We start from the raw sequence: 24,631 nt of genomic DNA, 5'->3' as shown, positions 1-24,631 counted from the left end.
TCGGCCACCAAAACAGTTAGGACTTGGGTGAACGTTGGTTAACCAGCGCGATCGACTGATATACACTGTCGCAACTAGGCCACACGCCCCTCGCTGTGGAAATCAAAAAACTAAGGTCTCGAACCGCTTGTTTTTTTCCCCTAACAGTGCCGCTGGATTAATCCTCAGTTTAAAGACAATAAAAACTGAAAAAAGGGAACAATAGTTGACATTCACACTGACTTAATTACAGATTTATCAACGTCAAGTGCAGGAACTTGGCATGGATTCTTCCTTTCATATGAAAGGAAAAAACAGCTTATTAAAATTTCAGTACTTTATTAGTTGTCTTATGGTATTCCTCGTATTTAGGGCATCGCAAGAACACTCAGTATCATAGGAGTTAGTTTCTGATTCGTAATCATTATCATTAACGCTGCGCTTTCCGGTGCAAGGTCCACATTCCAGCACCTTGGGTCAACGTCTGTCAATGTGCCCTGCCCATTGTCACTTCAGCTTCACAACCCGTTGAGCTAGGCGGTTACTCGGGCGGTGTGCTTGATGGAACTTGTTGGTAACTGGTACCTAGCTCAGATACTTCAGAACAAGTGCCACAAGTCTTTATTTGAAACTAGAGGATGCCCGAGACTTAGTCCGCGTTGATTTAGGTTTTTAAAGATCCCGTGGGAACTGTTGATTTTCCGGGATAAAAAGTTGCCTATGTCAATTACAGGGACGCAAGCTACCTCGGTACCAAACATACAAATCGGTTAAGCGGATGGGTTTTTGGGAATCCCGTGGGAACTCTTTGATTTTCCGGGATAAAAAGTAGCCTATGTCCGTCTCCGGGATATAAGCTAACCCTGTACCAAATTTTATCAGAATCGGTTAAACTATTGGGCCGTGAAAAGGTAGCAAACAGACAGACAGACAGACAGACAGACAACAGACAGACACACTTTCGCATTTATAATATTAGTGTGTATTATTTACTTGGAAAACTATATTGTTGAAAATTATCATAACAGTTTTGCCAAAAAACCTCCCATATTTCAAATTTATTTAGTTGGAAAACTATTTCGTTGAAAATTATCAAAACAACTTTGCCAAAAAACACTGCCATATTTCAATGTCTTTACACCTAAATAATCTTTCATAGCGAACCGTATCCGTACACCCATAGCGCGATGAATCGACAATTTTCCGCGATTTACCCTCAAACCAACGGACGAGATTGTTACTATACTGAAGCCGGCAAATGAGGTTTTAATGTGTTTAGACTTTGGAACGTTGTTCATATACCTACGCAATTTCCCTTGCAGAATGACTCCTTATACTGGCTTGCTGATAGAAAACACTCTGTGTCCTCGGTGTTATAAGTTTGACGTGTGTATCTGGGTATCTGTCTGTGGCATCGTAGCTCCTAAACTAATGAACCGATTTTAATTTAGTTTTTTTTGTTTGAAAGGTGGCTTGATCAAGAGTGTTCTTGGCTATAATCAAAGACAATCAGTTCAGCCGTTTGAAAGTTATCAGCTCTTTTCTAGTTACTGTAACCTTCACCTATCGGGGGTGTTATAAATTTTTAATTTACACTTGTTTACATCAAACTTCCACAAGTGTTAACTTTTTAAGAGTTTTCTATTTTAATTTTTTAAGAGACTGCGACGCCCCGAGATTGTCTTCTAGCTTAGTGTTGCCAGTATCGGTACACCTATTAATTGTCCTTTTTTGCCCTTAATTAAGCTTACAGTTGTGTTAACACCACTTACATTCACTTCCCATCCACACTTATTAAATTCTTAGGCTAGCAGATAAATAACGGAGTTCTAGCTTAATTTCCTTTTCACCTACACTTAACAGGGCTCTCTCCGTTACTCGCTTCATACAATCGTAGTTCCAATTTCATTTGAATATTAAGCAACCAAAGTCCATGAAATTTTGCAGACATATTCTAGAAACTAGATGTGTGTTGTTTAGATGTGTTTTAGATTTTTCTAAAAATATGTAATTTTAAAATTACAGGGGCTCAAAGATTTGTATGTAAATTTTTAAGACCGCGTAACTTTGAAACCGAATATTTTAACAGAAATCTGGAAAACCACAGACATAGATATTAGTTTCTAGAATATGTCTGCAAAATTTCAAGGACTTTAGTTGCTTAATATTCAAATGAAATTGGAACTACGTTTGTATGAAGCGAGTGACGGAGAGAGCCCTCTTAATCAGAGTGACGTAATATCACATGCGAGTTTTCCTTTTAATTACGGATAAAGCAGCGCAATTTCACGATCGCTCGCTGCTAAATGAACATTTAACGTCTTGAAGCTTAATGACATTGTTGTTACTGACGGGTAATTTTCCCTTTCTTACCCTGACGCCTTGATTATATTATCCCTTCTTCTCTTTCTAACTTGAGAGGAATGCCCACTTGAGAGGAATTTGTGCCTCCTCTAATTTAGCAATCTTTCCATCTGTGTAGTATATTTCATTAGAGTACCTATTAATTACTCGAGGGAGGACAATATTTTACGAGTAAATTAGTGCTTTTGCACCAGAAGGTGCAATTCAAGAACATCCGATTATCTCTGTGCGTTGTATTCCTCATTGCTGAGGGTCGTGACCCCTATAAACAAAAGGCACCGCGGCTGCCGAAGTGCTGCAGCCGCGCTTGCTGCCACGCGGCACTTTGCGGCTAATTTGTAGGCGCTCCTGTAATCTTTAACCATTAATGGGGGAGTGCTAGCCAATCGGGAAGGTTGCGATTATCTTTCACAGCGGCATCAAATTTGAGCAATATGGGACTGTCTTTTACCTGTTATTTTTAACCCCCGACCCAAAAAGAGCGGTGTTATAAGTTTGACGTGTGTATCCATCTATCTGTGTGTCTGTGTATCTGTCTGTGGCATCGTAGCTCCTAAACGAATGATCCGATTTTGATTTAGTTTTTTTTTGTTTGAAAGGTGGCTTGATCGAGAGTGTTCTTAGCTATAATACAAGAAAATCGATTCAGCCGTTTGAAAGTTATCAGCTCTTTTCTAGTTAATGTAACCTTCACTTGTCGGGGGTGTTATAAATTTTAATTTACACTTGTGCATAATTTAATTGCGTCGAAAGATTCAGAGAACAATTTTGTTTTTATTACGTTATATGTATGTACAATAATTACCTATACGAATTGAGTTGTAGAAACTGTATCGATTATAATCGATTGTTTTTCTTCCGTATTGTACAAAAACTATTTACAACATCATACTTTCACTCTTACCTATATGTTTTAGAAAACAGAAACACTTTTTTTAAGTACAATCGGTACGGAACGGTTCAATGTACAGGGTTGGCAGAGAAATTAAAACAAGAAACTAATATTATATTTTTTACTAAGGTGTATAAGGATTTTTTTTTTCAAAATAGAACTGCGTATCCCATTTGGCAGTAACAAAGAGTCTTTTGGGCGGCATTTAGAGCTTTTTTTTATCCATTTCCCATCAGACGACAAGTTCTATGTAATGTCCAATCGAATATCGATTTGTGGCCGAAGCCGAAGCCTAACGTTTAATTACTTTAACAAATTCAGTTCAGATTGACTAAAAGCACAGTTCATGCCAGTTGGGGAATTTCTAACAAAATGTTGAGGCTTCGACGTCACTGGCAGGCATCAAATGTAAGTAGGTAAAGACGCAGGTAACCTTAAAGTAGCCTAACTTTTCTTTGATTTTACGTCACCATAGCTTAATATTTGACATATCGTGGATTAAGAATCAAATTGTGAGTTCCCTCACTCTAGTTCACTATGCTAACAAGTGTAAATTAAAAATTTATAGCACCCCCGACAAGTGAAGGTTACAGTAATAACTAGAAAAGAGCTGATAACTTTCAAACGGCTGAACCGATTTTCTTGGATTATAGCTAAGAACACTCTCGATCAAGCCACCTTTCAAACAAAAAAAACTATATTAAAATCGGTTCATTAGTTTAGGAGTTACGATGCCACAGACAGATACACAGATACACAGACACACACTTCAAACTTATAACACCCCTCTTTTTTGGTCGGGGGTTAAAAATGAATGAAGATTGGGTTTTTAAGTTTATGTTGATTGTTGTCTTGTTGAACTTCTTCGAAATAATTATGTCAATAAATATAATACATGGACCTATAAAACTTAAGAGTAAATTTTAAAAACAGTTCGTCCAATTTCGGCGCTTCTTAGAAACTTTCGGCTTCAGCCAGTGGGCGAAGCCGAAGGTTTGCACGAAGGTGTATTTTTGTCTGAAGAAAGGAAGGAAGGTTCGGTCGGACTCTAGTTCTATAACAATAAAATCCGTTGAATTCATCACGAGTAATGAACGATCAATGGTTTAGAAAACTGGTTTATCATGCAATCAACGATCATCATTAGAAGTTATCCATCAGTAACAACACAACGGTGACTGTGGTAAAACCCAAAACTGACAGACAAACCTATGGATGCATATAATATGAGCTATTAGGCACTAAGTTCCGTAGGCGTTCCGGATTAATCATTGCCATTACACAAACTAATTTCATTGTGCCATACAAACGTGTAGGTGCAGTTACAACTGATAACCCTATTCAAACGGCAATGCCCCACCTCGTGTGGATCAGAGCGAATCACGCGCACCCAAAAAAAACTAAAATCGGTTAAGTGCGAATCGTGCTCGCAGACGAAAGGTTCCGCACCATCTCGTACAGGAAATCTCAAACCAATGTAATACAAAATTTGCAAGTTAACGACAGACAGCGCCATCTTGCTGTAATTTAGTAAACTAATTATTTGGTCGGGAGCACAAATCTTTAATTTTTTTGTGATGTAACCTTAAATTCACGGTTTTCGAATTTTTTCTTCACGAAGACATTGCTTCCTGCCAAATTGGTCAACCGGAAGTATCCTATAGGTTTTGATTCCCTCGATTGATCCTATAAGGGTTCCTTTTTTTCTTTTGAGGTACGGAACCCTAAAAACAAAACCTACATGCAATTATAGTAACTAAATGAAAGTAACAAAGGCTTTTATCGCATGTCATTTGTAAATAGTAATTAAATTGGTATAGAGAAATTCATTGCCTTGTTTGTCTCCATGAATCTCTGTCTACGAAAATAAAAGTGCTCTTGCTTTTCTTATAGACACCTATAACCAGAACAGTGATGCATAAAAGAATCTAATTTAACAGTGCAATTGGAAACAGTTTAAAATACATCGGCGAGAGTGATTTCATTACAATATTATATGTAAGTAAGAAAGCCGTGATAGCATTGTGGTTAAGCCGTCCATCTCTTACTCGTGAGGTCGGAGGTTCGATCCCGGGTATCCACTTCTAACTTTTCAGCGATAAGTGCATTTTAAGTAATGAAACAGTGGGTTTAAATAAAAAGAGCAAATCAGTATAATCGCACTAATTTATTTTATCACTTCACTCAACACACTAATAATTACTCTCATATATTTGTTACTAATACACTTATTTACTTATTACACTTATTTACACAAACCGGCAGTATTTCAGCTTATAATGCGTACGATACAATAATAATCCTAAAAATGAGCTCGCATGGCTTTATATGGCGTTATCCCCACCATGGGCGTTCGGTAGTGGTGGCTGAGTTGCGTTTGGCGGTCTTGGCGTTGATTGACTGTCATGGCGGCAGTAGGCTATGATTGGCCGTCTTGGCGGTTATTGGCTGTAACAGGCGGTGATTGGCCAGCTTGGCTTGACTCGGATAGTCTGGTTGGCGTTGGCGCGTTGCGATTGGCTGTGTGGCGTTACAGTAATTAAATATCACTTGCTTTAAAGATAAAAGGAACCAAAGTTATACGGCAGTTACCTAATACTGGGAAGTCTTTCAAAGTATAAGGATCCCAAACCTATACGTGTCTAACGTCGTAGATTTTGTTATTAGACACTAGATGATGCTCGCGACTTTGTCTGCGTGGATTTAGGATTTTAAGAATCCCGCGGGAACACTCTGATTTTCCGGTATAAAAGTAGCCTATGTCTTTCCTCGGGATATTCCTCGCATACCTCTGAACCAAACATTAAAATCGATTCAACTGTTGGACCGTGAAAAGCTGGCAGACAGACAGACACACTTTCGCATTTATAACATTAATAATAATTAATATGGATAGTATGGATGTGTGGATAACTACCGTTTTATTATTACCAATAAGGAATCCTGAAGAACTTCCTTCCATACCCCATTATATTTCGAAGAATGTCAATCAAAAAGATATAAAAGACACAATAATGGGAAAGAACAAATACTCGTACATCTCTTAAATGGGGCATTTTAGACAATAGTCCATTGTGTGTAAGGACGAAGCCTTTTCTAGACAGGCCATATAATCATGCATTGTTGCCCTTATATAGATTTTTGCACGAAATGGCTTGCTTTATTTTCTGTAATTAGTACGTAAACAACTTCTATATTAAATTTTATTTAGCTATAATGTCACAAATTGTCTTAGAAATACTGATTCAGCATAAGACCAGTTTCAATTTCGTATTAACAGAGTACAGGATCTTCTCAAAGGTTTTCTGTCAATGGCGAGACAGTCCCGAGTCTATTGAAAAACGTTTAGACGCCTCAAAGGCTTGAGGCGACGCGACCGGCTTTAGCACAAAGGAACATGGAATATCTTTGGACTTAGAATATATGCATTACACGTCTTCGGACGTCTTTGAATTTGTCTCTGTATTTTAGGTAGGTATTTTATACTCTCTTCTTGAGTCGTACCTATTCCTCATTGCTGAGGGCCGGGACTCTTTCCATTGCACAGCCCCGTGTTAATCTGGTGCGGAATAGTGCGGGTGACTTGCGGGTGTGCGGGGTGTTCCCCCGTCTTATACCCTGATTGCATCTCGACTTGTCTACTTCTATATATCCATTTGGAAGTTTCTAAATCTAATGGTATCTGAGTACGTACCTACAAGTGAATGGATTTTGGGATCAAAGCAAAACATTATCGGGTTACAGTAACTTCTCAAAGGATTCAATGAACAGCGAGGCGGTTGTCCTACTTAGTTCAGCAAACGTTTCGAAGGCGAACTTTGAAAGTAACTTGGAGTATTGTTCAAATATTTTATCTATTGTACAAATAGATCGTACAGTTCTACTAGATATAAACTTTTTGCCTATGATAGGATCTGTAACCTTGAGATACATTATCACAGTTTGAACGCTATGAGGTTCTTAACTAATCTGTTAAGAACCTTAAAACTGTCTGAAAATAAAGATATTTTATTTTATTTATTATTATTAATCTAAAAGGAGTTGGATTTACCCTCCCATTCAACTTTAGAGTTTTAGTATTCACAACACAACATTGCCTCATGTCTCACTGAGACAGTGGGATGCGGGAAAGGACAGCGGTCGCAATTAATAGGGGTCCAAAGTAATTCCTAAAACGTACTCTTTAATGAACACTGCGACCCAATTCACGTAGAAATGTTAATTACAGAATGTAAGTAAACAAAGATACTGCATACATTGTCATTGTAAAAACGGGTGGATATCATTATCATCAGCCTGTGGACGTCTATGGTTGGACATAGGCCTTCCCTAAGAGCGCTACCACACCCGGTCTTCAGCATTCCTCATTCAGCCACTCCCTCCAGCCGCTTTATATCACCTGACAGGGTGGTTATGATGTCGACTATTTCATTTTAACCGACTTCTAAAAAAGGAGGAGGTTCTCAATTCGTCGGAATCTTTTTTTTTTTTTGTCTGATAAATGCTCAAGATTAATGAAGAGAGTGGTGTGATGACTGGTACCTGCCTGGTGCCTACCTAATTAATTTTTAGCTTTTAGTACATTATCTGCATCATTATTATGTTTCTTTGCATACAACTGTTTAATTTGCAAAAAAAAAGTTTTTCTTATTTTATTATTGTTATTGGGCATTTTTCGGGCATAGATAATGGAGAGATAAATCGATATCTCGCTTAGTTGTATATATCTATGAATAAATAATCAGCGCAATTCGTTTTTATGGGGAAGGACTAAGGATCTTAAACAGTTGCTTCATCCAGGTTATGTTTAATCTCTGATAGCAAACATCAGGTGAGTAGTCAAGTGCAAAGCTAACATCCACAACAATTATATTATCAAACACTCCACAACTTGTTTAGCGATCTTGACCTTGCGTGAGGCTAGTAGTTAGCCGGCACGTGTCTCACCGTATAAGACATAGCCTGAGGATATTTAATTACCTCGTATTTTCCTGTAAACCCAGAACAAAACTCGGATTACCTTCTTGCAATCTTTGAATGCAGATTTTATCGTGATATGATCATAGCTCAAGTGGCCTGGTTTGCACACATATACACATCTTTGTTTCTATTTACGAAATGTGAAAAAAAGTTTTATAATATCATTCAGCTTCAGTTTATTATAATCCTAAATACTTGAACATAAACATTAATAACGATTTTATAATATTTATATTTAAGACCCTTGTCATCGACAATAAATAAGATTCGAAAAAATATTTATTAAATATTTATTTTAAAATTAAACTTTACACCTAAGCAATAAATCTAAAATTTGTGTGATAAAAATTTATTTGAAATTGACATTAACATAAGATTTTTTTAAATAAAATAAACTTACCTACGTCTAAATTAAAATTAAGAAAATAAAAATAAAATAATTAAATTAAAAACTGAAATAAATTAAATTTGAGTAATTTGAAATAAGGACCATTGGCTCTTATTTTTCGGGCCGCATTTGAAGAACTTACTTCATTTCTTGACCAATGTATTTCTATAGATAAGACACTAGAATTTAGAAGCATATCATTTGACATCTCTCTATCCTACAAAGAAAATTTGGGACCCAGAAAAGTTCAATTCATATAGGCGTGACTACAAGATACATAACGGATATACATACCTTTTACGTCAGTGGGTGATTCACCGTCGACTCATAGGTTGATCACCGAGATTGTCGGATCTGCGGACAAAACGTTTCATGATAATTAATCTGTTTATCTATACATATAATAAAATTGTAGAAAAGTGGTGTCTGTACAATGGAAATATGTATATTAAAAAAAAGTAGCAGGGGTTGTTATTATATCGATGCCGAACCCGAAATTGTAATTAATTTTTTTTTGTCTGTTTGTCTGTTTGTCTGTGTGTTTGTGCACGCTAATATCAGAAACGGCTTATTCGATTTAGATACGGTTTTCACTAATATATTGTAGTAAGCTTCACTTAAAATTTAGTGTTTATTTCATGTCAATCGGTTCATAAATAAAAAAGTTATGTCAATTTAAAGAATCACGGCGAACATTTTTAACGTACATGCTGCCCGAAAAGTCACTATTCCACGCGAACGAAGTCGCGGGCACAGCTAGTATTATATACAATCAGATACACAGTTAAATAAATTGAAAAACTGTGATGTTTAAAAGGCGGGGCGCACAGAAGGCTCGATTGGCGACTTCGCACTGGAAAACTTAATTTTGGAAGGGGGGGACCCCCCTCCCCCACTAAGTAAACAACTAGACCGATAACATCCAAGGAGCTGAGGGATCCAGGCGTCGCAAGACAGTGGCGTGTGGAAGTCCCTACAAGAGACTTAGTCCAGAAATGGTTCAGAATCTGACATGTCTTTCGAAATCCGTTTTCCTACCACTTTTGATCATATGTCATGTAAGTAGTTCCTACCTTCAAGGCATCATCTAGCCAAATGCAGCCGATCAGTATACACTGGATATTCATTCATCGATCATTACCAAGTATGCCTAATTGCAAGCAAGCGCAAGCTTGCAGTTTTGAAATGGTGCAAAATATAAAACAACTAGTTATAAGAGCTAAAATTATTGCGTTACGTAGATGAGTTCGGTAGTCGTAAAATATACCCACGTCAGTACAAAGTGGTGGGCATGGCAAAATGGTTGGGTAATGGGTAACACAATTTTGCACAACCAGGTAAAGTGAGTACACTCAATTACTAATATAGCGAGACAAATTGTTGTTTTTTTAGGTCTGTCTGCGCCACTGCACCCTTCATTAGATATCCAGGACGACCTTGCGTTTAGAAAGGTATTTATTACACACAAAACCTTCTTATAATTTAATATCTATTTCATTGTTATTGGTTACTTTAGAAATATTAAATATCATACGCTTAGACTTATCTTCATGCATCGTGGCATAGTTTCAGGCTTAAGTAAATAATTAATGAGACATTTACAATGCATCAAAGCCACAACTTTAAACTACTGTCACAAGAATGCCTACCAAAAAGTTGCTAGATAGAGTTTAGGAAAGTCTGATTGATCCAATATTCAAAGTGGCGGAAGGCTTAAGTTCTATTTAATAATAGAGGAGAAGTTTGATAACGTATGAGAGAAACCGTCATTTGACAATAATGTGCTTTAAAGGAAAAGCATACAAGTTAATTTAACCGTAGATTCCTCCTTCATGTATGAATTTAACCACGTCGAAGAATGTAGAACTATGATAACAATGATTGTTCTTAGCATTGTATTAGAAAAACTGTTTTCTAATACAATTCAGATTTTAGGGCGCCCTTAAATCTGCCACAAAGTACCGCGCGAAGGCAACTGATAACCATACACCGTCAAGTATACTGGACGCTGTTTCAAGTCCACTGCAAACTTGACCGATAAACTTGATCGTGTATAGCCCGCGTAATATTGAAAGAGGTCTCAGTACTTTTTGCCTCTATCAATATTTATCTCGCATAAACTAAGAGTATCTGTCCACAGGCTATCCTTCAAAAAAGAGGTCGATTTCGCAACTTGCCACCTGCTTAAATACACAAGTCAAAGCGACTTCTAACAGCCTTCGTTAATTTAGTTCATGACTAAGTTATCAGACCCCCTGTTTCGCCACATTCAACGATAAAAGTTACGTCACAGTTGCTGCCGTTATTTTATAATATTAAATTAGGTATTGCAATTGAAGAGTTGTATAAAAATTTACAACGCAGTGCATCCAATTGATTAGTTACGAGTTACGAGTATGTTGAAAAACTGAGGCCAAAGAATTATGTACTGGTCGCGTGGAACTTTTAATATACTTTTCTTGGCGTTACTGTTTGGGTAGAATGGTCGTGGTCGTCATTGCAGCTGTGGCTTGCTTGAGAGTCCATCTTCACTGCTCCCTGACATGGCGGTTGCCTTTCTGGCACATGTCTAATAGAGGATTCCCATGTGGTCTCCGCCGACCGGGCCCAAACTACCTCGTGAGCTCCAGCGATCACCATCACCGGCGCGGCACGTAGGCGAAGACGAATGACGATTACGACGACGCAAGACCCACCGGATTTGACTTCGTCTCCGCGGATGAAGGCGAACCTGATGCAGTCGCGACGATGCCTAGGGGCCCTTACCCCCACTTGGCCGTTTCGGCTAAACGAAGAAGACCCGCACTGCATTGTTCTGCGTATTTGATCTGTCCATTTAGGGATAGCAATATATATTGCTCTAATATACTCTAAATATGAGGAATTTTGAATGCATTAATGAATTAGTCGGATTTTGCGGCTGCATTAACTATTGTACACAAAGCCTCATCAACTACATAATGATGACAATTTAGTTTGGCGATGTTTTGTGATCTATTAAATTATTATTACCATTGAATTGTTCGTACGACCAATTATATTATTGTTGACCACAAAACATAAAGCTGCAGAACAAGCTTTATACGTTCAACTTTTTATTTATTTATATTTTTTAGTCACAAATCCTTAATTTTAAACTGTCAGGTTGTGTTACAACTTTTACAATACAAACGATATGGTAATGTGAGGATGTGTTACAATTTGTAACACAACCTGACATTTTTCGACGAAAAAGAATTGTATCGACTTTACGCAACAGAAACACGAAGTAGACAAAAAGATAACGTTTTATATAGGACATATATGTTTGTTTAGTATAAGCAATAATTAAGCATTAAGAAGCATTGAAGACTCCAATCAAGTGCAAATTGTTTCATCATCAATTTTATGACGGAACAAATGAAAATGTTTCTCCACTGTATAGTTAATACGGAGTCACCTGTGAGTCACAAATTGATCAGTTGATTTACCTCAACTCGTGGTTCTCTTTGTCCTTGTCGGTACGTTTGTATCAATTTTGTGCTGAGTAATGATATTATGATGATACGATATTTTGGAAATCACACCATCTAACCTATCTACCTATAAATAATAAGTATGAATATTGTTGACTGGCAAAATATATCTCCTGTAGTACTAACCTATAGAATTTATATAGAATTCTTTATTGCACACACAAATATATACATGTACAGAACACACAGAAGAAACTATACATGAGGGTGCAAAGGCAGCTTTATTGCTAAAGCAATCTCTTACAAGCAACCTTTGAGAGCGCGGCATTCCGCTTAAAGAAAAAAAAAAAACATTGTGACTGATTGCGTTACTTACTGCAACCGTTGTTTTTGGATAGATTTATGTTTCTCTTTCTAACACTGTATTCAGAATTTGTGATACCCTTGTGAGTTGGTAAGACTTGTGGTTCCCTTGTTTGCACTTCGAATAGTGGAACATTGTGGTTACTTCATCTAAATGTATTGCTATCCCTTTCATAATGCTTCACCCGGAAAAGCATAATACTATAGGATAGCAACACTAGATAACAGAATAGAAGTGCCAATAGAAGAATGTTTATTATTTATTCTGTGAGGTTGGTCATATAAACTGTAAAGTAGGTAGGGGCTTATCAGTTAAGCAAAGAAAAACAAGTTGAAAAACAAACTCAAACCTTACAATTCACCGCAAGGGTTGTGCCATGTGAAGTACACTATACAAACTTCGTCAGTCTCTCGACAACAGGCAAAGCAAAACATTTTTTCCATGTCCTGTTTACAAAAACGCACAGTAGGCTTGTTATAAGATTTAACATCTCACCAACGTTGATAGTATTCGATTAGATGTTTTAGTCTCGAAACACTTCTGCATTAAAGTAAAATGAACCTTAACTATCTTGTTTTAAACCTCAAGTTTGTACATGTATCTACAGCTTGTATCTAAACCTTAGTGGTTTTCCGCCGTGTCAAAAGCTTTGCCAAACATAATTTAAAAAAATTACTTTGATAATTTAAAAAAAAAGCTAGAGGTTCTAAGTGGAAATGTCACGAAATTAAAATCGGTGGCACAGGGTTTTCGATTATGAACCCATGAATTCACTGAGAACCAATCGTTTACAAACTCTGTTTCAGAAACAAATCATTTTGTTTCAGAAACATATTATAATTTTGTTTGACGAAACTGTTTTTAAACTTATGGAACTGTGTGAGAAAAAAATGTAGGCACCACACATCAACACTATTTCCTCTTTACTGGAAACATCTACTAAGGCAAACAGTATCAAGGAAGTTTAGGTCTATTTTACTCCGATGGTACGCTTTTTAACCGACTTCCAAAAAAGGAGGAGGTTCTCAATTCGTCGGAATCTTTTTTTTTTATTTTTTTTTTTATTTTTTATGTATGTTCCCCGATTACTCAAAGACCCCTGGACCGATTTGGAAAATTTTTTTTTTGTTTGAAAGGGTATACTGTGCAGGTGGTCCCATATAAATTTGGTGAAGATCTGATGAATATCTTCGGAGATGGAGAACAGAACTCCTCAATAGATAGGAGCAAATTGCTCGCGATCAGTGCAATAGCTTAGTAAACAGTAGGGTTTTAACTGGGCATAGCATATTATAGTACAGTGGGGCCACTAAAAATTGTAAAAAAAAAATTTTCAAAAGAAAAATAAAACCGACTTCAAAAACCACAAACACTAAAAAGTAAAAAATAACTTTTATTTAGCTACACATGTAATGTACCTAGGTATGAAGTCGGGCGAGCTTCACTCTTGGATTTCTAATTTTGTTTTAATATGCTCGCTCGACTTCATACCTAGGTACATTACATGTGTAGCTAAATAAAAGTTATTTTTTACTTTTTAGTGTTTGTGGTTTTTGAAGTCGGTTTTATTTTTCTTTTGAAAATTTTTTTTTTACAATTTTTAGTTGACTCTCGAATTCTATAAACGTTGGCGTGAGGTAAAGTCTCATACTAAGCACACAGACAAAGCAAGTTTTCCACGTCCTGTTTACAAAAGCGTACAGTTACCTACTTAAAGTCTAGACTGTGGGCCCGGCGTTGGTTTAGTAACACTATACCTACACCACCTATTGAGGTCTTGTGAGGCCGTTTAATCGGAGTGTAACTGATATGTAGTACAATGTCGTATGCCGGCGATGTTGCTACACTATTGCATGATAGATTCAGTATAACAATACTAAATAGCTCAACATTATTTTTGCGCATATTAAATTCCAAATTGAACTTTATTGCGTTTTAATAAAGATGAGTAGTCTGGAGGTGATGCTGGTTTGAGGATAAGACCCCCTGCAGCCTATAGACTTTTTATTTTTGTCTGAACTGAAATAAAAATTAAAACGAAAGACCATTCAAAATCGACTTTAATAAGCATCTGTTAACGTATTTGCAGTCAGATTTGCCACAGTGCCGTCCTTGACGGATATCCTACAGTCTGTTGTGTACATGACAATATCTGGACGATTCTCTGCTTCATGAGTTATTCATCACTCATGACGAAATTGATTGATGCAGAACCCATTGGTCTAATGAACCCCATAGAAAATCTGAATCGCCGACGAATAACCATCACTGACCCATATTATAAATGGGAATGTGTGTTTGTTTGTTGGTTTACTCGTTTGTCTTTTAACCACGTCGCAACGGTATAGTTAAAGACCTGGAGAGTGACGCACGCTATTTTTTATTCCAGAAAATCAAAGAGTTCCCTCGTTTTTCTCAAGGAATTCGACAGTGGACCTAACGCTTCCCACGCTTTGGGAAAAAAACTAATCCATGCGCAGATTTTCTCCACTGTCGATGGTACAGAGATGTTTAATCTTTGAACTTGACGCTAACTGAGCTCCACTATGTTTTCGGCTGATCCAAAGTCGGTAGTCTGCAGGGACCCTTAAGCTGTCATTAGGGAGCGGTGTGCATGACAGATTAAGGTCGAGTATTATTGTCATATAGTGTGACGACTGGAAATTAGATGGTTTCGGTCTTTTTCGTTTCTGTAATCTGCTTCCGGCCGATCAAGTTGCCGGTTGTATGCTCTAAAAAGCTAAAATTGAATATCATTACTTTGAGGTGTAACTCGTGGAAAGTGGAAACAGTGGCATCGACCCTGATTTTTTACTCTAAACTGAGACTGTTTGCATCTTTGTCTTTTAATTTTGCTGAAAAGGACGGAAAACGTATTTCAAATTAAAGTTTAAAATTTAGTGCTTTTCTACAAACTTAAACACTATGCTCAAGACTGGCACCTAAGTCACAAGGTTTGACAGTTTTGAATTAAATTAAGTTTGTCTGTCCTTTTCTTCTTAGGATTGGTACGAAAAAGATGGGAAAACTCTTAGGAAACCTGCATGGAGTTCTTTTAATGTTCTCAAAGGTGTGTGAAGTCTGCGAATCCGTTGAAATAGCTGGTAGTGAACTTTGGACTTTAAATCGAGGCTAATTAGATCTGTTTTACTCTGGCAGTATTTCAGCAGTCGAATTCTATCAACGTTTGGTGAGCTGTAAAACCTCGTACTAGCCCTATTCTATTGGCCTTTATTTTAATATATCGGATTTGATCCAAAAAAGTCTTGAACATCTGCTACAAATAAGAAAGTTCCTTTTTATAAATTTCTAGACTCAGTTTTGAATCTTCGCAAACAAAAGGCGGTCGACTCTTGTGGACTAAGAGTCCGTGAGTAAGTGTAGTGACACTAAAATAAATTGTAAAATCTGTGCTAACCTACATTTGAGCAAATAAATGATTATGATGATGATGATATGGTGAGAGCCAGACCATCGTTATTTTATAAAAGCTGAAAGTTTCTATGCGCATTGCTCACAACTCAAGGAGGATTGATCAGCGACTATAAAGTTTAGATCATGGTGGCTTGGGCAGACAACATGTAATAAAGGCGTATAAAATCATTTTCAAAGTACAAAGTTTAATTTTTTTATATTTTCTTCGGAATAGTATTAGAAATCACGTCATGAATTGCCAGGCACTTAGTATCGTGGCAACCCCGTGCCAGGCGCTCTTAAAATTTAGTACGTCTTGGTTGCCCCCATGATCCAAACTTCTCGCTGATCGTTCCTCCCTGTGTTGGGGACAAAGCACAGAGAAGCTTTCAGCTTTTATAAAATAACGAAGGTCTGGCCCTCATAGGCTCTTTCTCTATTGTTTTCCGCAGAAAATTGAAAACATAGTCTCCGAACGTAACAAAAGGAAAAGGTCTCTCTTTCGATTTATTTTTATTCCACTTTTTATGTGAAGCCCCATTGGGATGCCACGTTATCTGAAAGTATGACAAGAAATACGTGAAATGTACTTCAAGTCTTCTTTTATGTTATTGTTGTTAACAAAGAGGTTTAAATATGGATGACTTCTTCAAAAAGAAGAAATAAGTATTTGAGGACGTTAATTTTGAGTGGCATTTGAGTTTATTACACGAGGGATTTCATAGGTATTTCCATAACTAGACTGGATGATGTCCGCGATTTCGCTAGCGAGGATTTAGGTTTTTTGAAAATCCCAAGGGAACTCGTCGATTTTCGGTGATAAAAAGTAGCATATACTCGTATACGGAATCCAAGCTATCCCTGTACCAAATAATGATTTGGTACAGAGACATATTTTACAGGGATAATAATTGAAGAAAGGTTTAAAGAAACTCCATACTACAACCTGAAAACATGATTTTTTTTCAAAAGTTTTGGCAGTCGTGCAAAAAACATACGCGCCAAATTGAGAACTTCCTCCTTTTAGGAAGTCGGTTAAAAGCATACACAGCCGACTGACACATCAGTGTAGGAGGAATTCCGGTCGAAGCTAGGGCTTATGACATCAAGATAGCAGTTCCGTTATTATGACAAGCGCTTACCGAAAGTAGATTTTTGGGTTAAAAGTGGGTGTATATTTAACTTTGATAAATGATTTCGAACCCTAGATAATTCAACATCCCATCATCGCAATTATCAACCCATCGCAAACCAAGCAAGTGCGAATTAACACACTTCACATATCTTTGAAAACATTATGGAGAACTCTGAGTTTCCTCACGATGTTGTCCTTAACAGCATAAGCAAGTGATATTTATTGCTTCAAACACAGTAAAAGCTTAACACAGTAAAATTACAATAAAATTGCTTAAAACGTAAACGTAAAAGTTGGAGTATAGACCCAAAATCTTAACCATCAGACTAACACCGCTTCCATTAAAATCAAATCAGGTAACTAAAGAAATGTAACACAATAAGGCCCTCTAGGAAACTTATTAACAGTATCAAAATAAGGCCGATGATATAATAGAAGGCTATTAAAACTCGACAAGCCCCTAAAACAGGCTATTCTTCAAACTTCGTAAGTAAGGCGATGTTAATTCGAAGCGAGTCAAGGTAAATACGAACTTTTACGAGACCACAATGGCTGACATTGACCAAAGTGACTGTAAAATCAGATAACCTTGATATAATGAATAAAAAAAATCTTGTAACTTGAATAAAAAAGAAGAAATTGGATCGTATAATACTAGATCGATGCTACCTAGCTTAAAAGCTTAGGTTTCAGCACACTAGAATTTTTTTTTAAAAAAGAACTACCATGAGATACTAGTTTATGTAAACGACTTCATCAGTGTGGACAACACAAATTTCAAACCCCCATTTTACCCCCTTAGGGGTTGAGTTTTTAAAAATTCTTTCTTAGCGGATATCTACATCATAATAGCTATCTGCATGCCTTTCAGCCCAATCCGTCCAGTAGTTTGAGGTTTGCGTTGATATCAGTGTACCTTTTCTATCCATCTCATAAAACTATCTGAACACCCAGCCCAATCCGTCCAGTAGTTTGAGCTGTGCGTTAATAGATCAGTCAGTCAGCTCTATACCTTATAAATATTCAGACTATTGACTATTGATGTAGAAAAAATGCATGGGCATCGTGTTTACAAAATGGACGTCTCTAATAGATTATACGGATGAGTAAGTTTTATAATGTAAAGAAGTTCTGACATCTCCACAAGAGATAATAAAGGAAGCAAATGAGAGAAAGGGCAGGAAAAACCTTAACGAAAAGTAAATAAAATTCGATGAACCGATAAAGTCTAGTATTTTCCGGTACAAAAAGGTAATACCTTGGTTTAAGATCATATCAGTTCATACTGGCTCATTTTATGCTAGCTATAATAGTCGAAACAAAGATTAAAATATCTTAAAACCCGGAATCAAAAGTAAAAGGTTAAACAGAAAGCACAGAATAAGGATCCACAGAACAAATACTATGACAAAGAGGAAGGACAATGGACAGGTCATTAATCCGATGATCAACTTGTTAATCCGACCATAAGATTTATGCAAATATGAATAACAGTCGCAAGGAGAGAAAAAAAAAAACCGGCCTAGTGCCAGTCAGATTCGTGCACGTAGGGTTCCGTAATACAGTCGTATTTTTTCGACATTTTGCACGATAAACCATAAACTATTATGGATAAATAAAAATCTGTTATAGAATGTACTGGTAAACCACTTTCATATGATATCCCAATATATAGTTATCTTGTTGTGAAAGTTGAAAATACTAATTAATTTTTTACTCTCATTTATTTATTTTTCTCATTTTATCTTATTTTTAAACAACAAACAATAAAATAACAAAAACAACAGAAAAAATAACATAAACACAGAAAAAATAACAGAAACAACAGAAAAAATAACAGAAACAACAGAAGAAATAACAGAAACAGAAAAAATAACAGAAACAGAAAAAATAACAGAAACAACAAAAAATAAAATAACATAAACAACAAAAACCTAAACGGAAAAAAAAAAAAAACATTGAATAAAAATATGATAAAATGACTCCCACTGGCAACAGGGTGGGTTGGACCCAAGCCGTCAGTGGTCAGGGCTCCAGAGTGAGGAACCTCCTCACAATGCGTGCCGTCTCAAGAATCACTGCCTTCTGTATCTTACCCTTGATCCAACAGTTAAGCGACAGTTTCTTGAGATGTTGGTCGAAACTGTTCGCAATAAGACCGTGGACTGATACAACTATCGGTACAATAATCGCTGAGTCAACACTCCACATGGCGGTAATCTCGTGGGCCAGGTCCAAGTATTTCGATACTTTTTCCTTTTCTGCTTTCACTAGATTATCATCATGTGGAATAGTGACATCAACAATCATTGCTCGACGCGCTGATCGGTCAACTAGCACTATATCAGGTCTATTGGCTACAATATACCTGTCAGTGATAACCGACCGATCCCAGTAAAGCAGGGCACTGCTATTTTCAAGAACTGACATTGGGTCGTACCTATAGTACGGCACCTCAGTATCTACAAGGCCATATTGAAGAGCAAGTTGTTGATGGATTATCTTGGCTACTTGATTATGTCTGTGTAAGTATTCGCCGTTAGCAAGATAAGAACAACCGGAAACAATATGTCTGAGGGATTCCCCAGGAAGATGGCACGCACGACATATGTCAAGCGTTCCATCTTTCATTATATGTTTCCGGTAATTATTAGTCTTAATAACTTCGTCCATAATTGCACATATAAAACCTTCGGTTTCCCCAAAGAGGTCCCCAAACTGTAGCCAGGATACAGAGGCTATGGAATCTACATCCGGCCTAGTTAAGGCCTTGTAGAATCTTCCATGCAACTCCTTACTCCTCCATACAGCTATGCGATCCGAAGTGCTAAGCACTATGGGCTTACGCCAGTTATTTTTGCCTAAGGAAAGCGGAGTAAGACCTTTATCAACTGCAACTACATCCCTATGTATTCCCACATTTACTTTGAGAAAATAATCTCTGAGATTGCATACCTCACGATTATGAAGGTTCTTGGCATTTAAAAAACCACGCCCTCCACACTTGCGTGGGATATACAATCTCATAACAGATGAACGTGGATGATGTCAAAAGAATGATGAATGTCAGAAGAATGCCAAAAGTGTATATAAGTAAAGGCATAACCCAGCCATTAAAGGCACGTACTTTGTTGCCACCAGATAAAAGACTATTGAGAACTTTTTTTAGGCAGCCAAAGAAACGCTCCTCCACTGCCTGTTTCATAGTCCTCACTTCAATACCAAGCGCTTCTGACATTCCAAGATATTTATATGTTTCACCTTCACAGAGAGATCTAAGAATCAAAGTTTCTGAAAGAACTAAATTCTCAGAGTTCACAACCCTACCTCGCTCTATATTGATAATCGCACACTTGTCAACACCAAATTCCATCCCTATGTTATTGCTAAAGTTCTGAGTAATCTTTAGCAATTTCACAAGGTCTGTTCGTTTAGATGCATACAGTTTGAGATCATCCATATAAAGTAAGTGAGATATGACCTCACCCCCCTTGCGAAGACGATAGCCTAACCCTGAGTCCTTCAGTAGTGTACTGAGAGGATTCAGTGCCAAGCAAAACCATAAAGGGCTCAAACTGTCCCCCTGGAAAATTCCCCGCTTAATCCTTATCGGTTCAGCTGATTCAAAAAACTCATTACCACCTGGTTGACGAAGGACTGTCATCCACTGACTCATACATGAGTCAAGGAAAGAACATAGAGTTGCATCGACCTTATACAACCTCATGATCTCCATGAGCCACGTGTGAGGCACTGAATCATAGGCCTTCTTGTAGTCAATCCAAGCAGCCACTAGATTTTTTCTATTTCGCCGAACCTGTTGGCAAATAGCAGTGTCAATGAGGAGTAGTTCCTTTGTACCGCGTGCCCTAGCCTTACATCCATTCTGAACCTGGGCCAAAATATTATTTGCATTAATATGCATAGTTATTTTTGTGGTTAGAATAGATGTAAGTAGCTTATAGATGGTCGGTAAGCAGGTTATAGGGCGATAGTTTTTTGGGTCTGCGGTACTTCCGGACTTATGTATCAAGAACGTGACACCAGTTGTCATGAGTGTCGGTAACGATCCAGAGTCAATGGAGTTCTGGAATTGTGTTGCTAAGACAGGATGTGCACTACGGAACCATTTTAGCCAGAAGTTGTGCAGCCCATCCGGTCCCGGGCATTTCCAGTTCGATGCCGAACGAATGTTAATGAACATTTCATGAACTAATAATAAAATTAATATATAATAATAAATTGAAAATATGAATTAATTATTATAAAATGAACATATTTTTTTTCTTGTGATGTAACCACAAATTCACGGTTTTCAGATTTTTTTGCTTTACTTGTCCTCTAAGACCTACCTACCTGCCAAATTCTAGGTAAACGGGGAGTACCCTATAGGATCCTATAAGGGTTCCTTTTTTCCTTTTGAGGTACGGAACCCTAAAAAAGTGCTAAAGAATTCGTAGCTCTTGTTTAAAACATGAAAATGGATAGAGCTAATAAATGTAAATGGATAGAAGTGCAAATTCGTTCAATCCACAACACGCAATGGACGTTACGGGCAAGCGAATATTACACCGGAATTATTTGATGTGTGAACAGACGCCATTGATGGTGAACAACATGTGACTTTGGAAACATTGAGGTGTTTCGACTAAGAATGTTTATGGGACAGGGAGTTTAACGGAATTTATACCTGTTAGCATTATTATTAGCGTTCTTAGAGTTATTATTGTAATCACATTAAGCAATAGCAAAAAGGGAACAAACTATGTGAAAGAGTGGCTCTAGTACATAGGTTACTTTTTATTCCAGAAAGTTAACCACGAAGTTTTTAAATCCTAAATGCACGCGGACGAAGTCGTGGGCATCATCTAGTTAACAGAGCTCTCTCCGTCACTTACTCCATACAATCGTAGTTCCCATTTCATTTGAATATTAAGCAACCAAAGTCCATGAAATTTTGCAGACATAGTCTAGAAACTAATATCTGTGTCTGTGGTGTTTTAGATTTTTCTAAAAATATGTAGTTTTAAAATTACAGGGGTTCAAAGATTTGTATTTTTCTTTAAAAAAAGGCCCAACTTTGTGCTCGTTTTTCTAGACAACGAAGCAATTTAATGAAATTTGGAAAAACCACAGACCTAGAAAATTTAATGAATATCATGCAGTAAAAAAATTATCGTTATATATTTTATATTGTTATAATTATGTTGGAACTACGAAAACCAGAAATTACACCCAGAAATCTTGAAAATTTCGTGCTGTCTCGATTTCTGCAAGAGGGGTGGTGAGGTGCGGGGGACGACCAACCCCCGACGGTGACGGGGGGCGGAACTGACAATCTAAACTGGTCTAAACACACGGGCCACATTTAAACTACACCCGACTCTAAACTTGTCGATAGGTCTAACTAAATACACTGGTACATTTCAACTTGCGTTAGACGTATGCGTTACCTACTCAGACGTTGCCTGTAGATAAAAATATGTCTCATGTTTGCTGGCAATAGCGCATGCATCAAACCCTGCAAGTTGCACCTATTCCTCACGCAATACGCAATTCCTCACGCAATACGCACAGCTTTAATATTATAATTTTTGACAATGTATACTATATGTAATGCCATATCACAGGTCACTCTCTGATTTATTGCTAACAATTTACTTCCAAATCAATTCCAAATGCAAAGAAATCTAAGCGTGTTCAATTCACACTGCCCAATACCAGGACCTTAAATGACATAAATTCATTGATTAATAATCATATGTTGAAAATAAAGGAGAACCCCGTGTTTCTCGGTATAACGTTAGATGCAAAGCTTCTATGGAACACCCACATATCAACACTTGATGGTAAACTCAACTCTGCTGCTTACACTGTTAGAAAAATTCGACAGGTACTGACGTGGAAACTGCAAAAATTGTATATTTTGCCTATATTCACTGTATTATGTCTTACGGACTCTTGCTATGAGATAAAGCGATAGATATTGAGAAAAAAATGTATTACAGAAAAGGACAGGACGTGCAATTTATAATTTAAAACCGCGCGCTGCCATACAATAAAAATATAAGGAAATAAGTACCTTATTTATTATCTTATAGTAGCTTTTAAATATATTTACAACTAGCTAATGCCCACAGCTTTGCTCGCGTGGATTTAGGTTTTTGAAAATCCCGATCCTTTCATTTCCCAGAACAAAAGTTGCCTCTCCGTAATAGCCCGTCCCCGGGATGCAACTTGTTTCTGTATCACGTAAGAACATTTAAACGGATGATCCTTTTCAAATCCCGAGGGATCACCAGGATTTAGGAATGCAATTTCTTACAGCATCAGGGTTGAGGTCAACGACAAAGTATTTACTTGGTATAGATACCTTCAATATCAATTAATAATCAACACTTTTTAAATCCCATTAGCTTTAGTAGTCAGGTCCCCTGCAACATCAGGATTGAGGAGTTGGAATCCAAATTTTTTATTGAACAATGTCGCAAACTTTCTTTATCGATTAAAAAAACTAGCCAAAATTACGCAGTTAGGTTACCTGCCAAATTTCATGGTTTTGAGTCAACGGGAAGTACCCTAGAGGTTTTCTTGACACACTCGACAGACAGAGAGATAGACAACAAAGTGATCCTATAAGAGTTCTGTTTTTCGTTTTGAGGTACGAAACCCTAGAAACGTAGGAACGGCATTCCGAACCAGTGGTAAATTTTTCTGACCATTCAAAAACACTTTGAAGTTTACCTAAAAGTTTACAGGAATAAAAATTAATCATTGTATTCCATTCCATTTCATTCTATTCCATTCTGTTCAAAGATAAATAGATTATAAAAATATTTGTCACCGAAACAATACCTAATTTACGATACATCAACCAATATCAATTTTACTGATGACAATCTGACTATTACCAAAGTGAACGACTACTATAATATCTATTATATACGACTAACATAATATGTGTGCCGTTTGCATTCTCACTAAGTTCTCATTAAGTTTGTTTTATTTGGTTAAACTTTCTGGCATTTATATTGTTATGACGTTTAATTGGCAAACAGTCTGTTTATTGTCTGAAACTCAAAAATTCAGCCAATCACAACAAATAAAATATTTTAATAATGATTGATGCAGCTTTCTGTAATCGAAAACAAAATATTTGACATTAACTTGAATGTGACAGTGATTTCCGAGTAGGGTTGCCAGAAGCCCCGTATTTTACTGGTTACTGGTTGGTATTTCAGGATACAGAAACCCGTAATTATGAAAATAAAATATGAGGCAAATAAAACTAAATATTTTTAGGGTTCCGTACCTCAAAAGCAAAAAGGAAATAGGATCAATTCGCTGTCTGTCTGTCTGTCCGTCTGTCTGTCTTTCCGTCTGTCCGTCTGTCTGTCTGTCCATCTGTCCGTCTGTCCGTCTCTTCGTCTGTCATGTGTTCATGAACAAATATTAGTATTTTCAATTTTCAAAGTAACTAAATATTAAATCAAGTGGGTTATTATATGAAAGGACTTTACCAGTACATTCTAAGACAGATTTTTATTTATTTTTATGCATATTTTTTTTAATGCATAACAGTTTTGATTTCTTGTGTAAAATGTCGAAAAAAAATACCCGAATACGGAACCCTCGGTGCGTGAGTCTGAATCGCACTTGG

General features: G+C 37.0%; 1 protein-coding gene across 3 annotated transcripts in view; it reads right to left on the bottom strand.

Annotated features, from left to right (window-relative positions):
* LOC123877431 overlaps positions 1 to 24,631 on the bottom strand; it is a 73,422-nt gene that overhangs the window by 14,281 nt on the left and 34,510 nt on the right. For all 3 annotated transcript variants that reach the window (XM_045924224.1, XM_045924242.1, XM_045924233.1), the window contains one exon: positions 8,898 to 8,957. The gene's annotated coding sequence lies outside the window, so the exon portion shown is untranslated. The remainder of the gene's footprint in view (positions 1 to 8,897; positions 8,958 to 24,631) is intronic.

The sequence above is a fragment of the Maniola jurtina genome, chromosome 2, assembly GCF_905333055.1.
Source record: "Maniola jurtina chromosome 2, ilManJurt1.1, whole genome shotgun sequence".
NCBI lineage: Eukaryota > Metazoa > Arthropoda > Insecta > Lepidoptera > Nymphalidae > Maniola > Maniola jurtina.
This window is presented reverse-complemented; position numbering and strand designations above follow the sequence as displayed.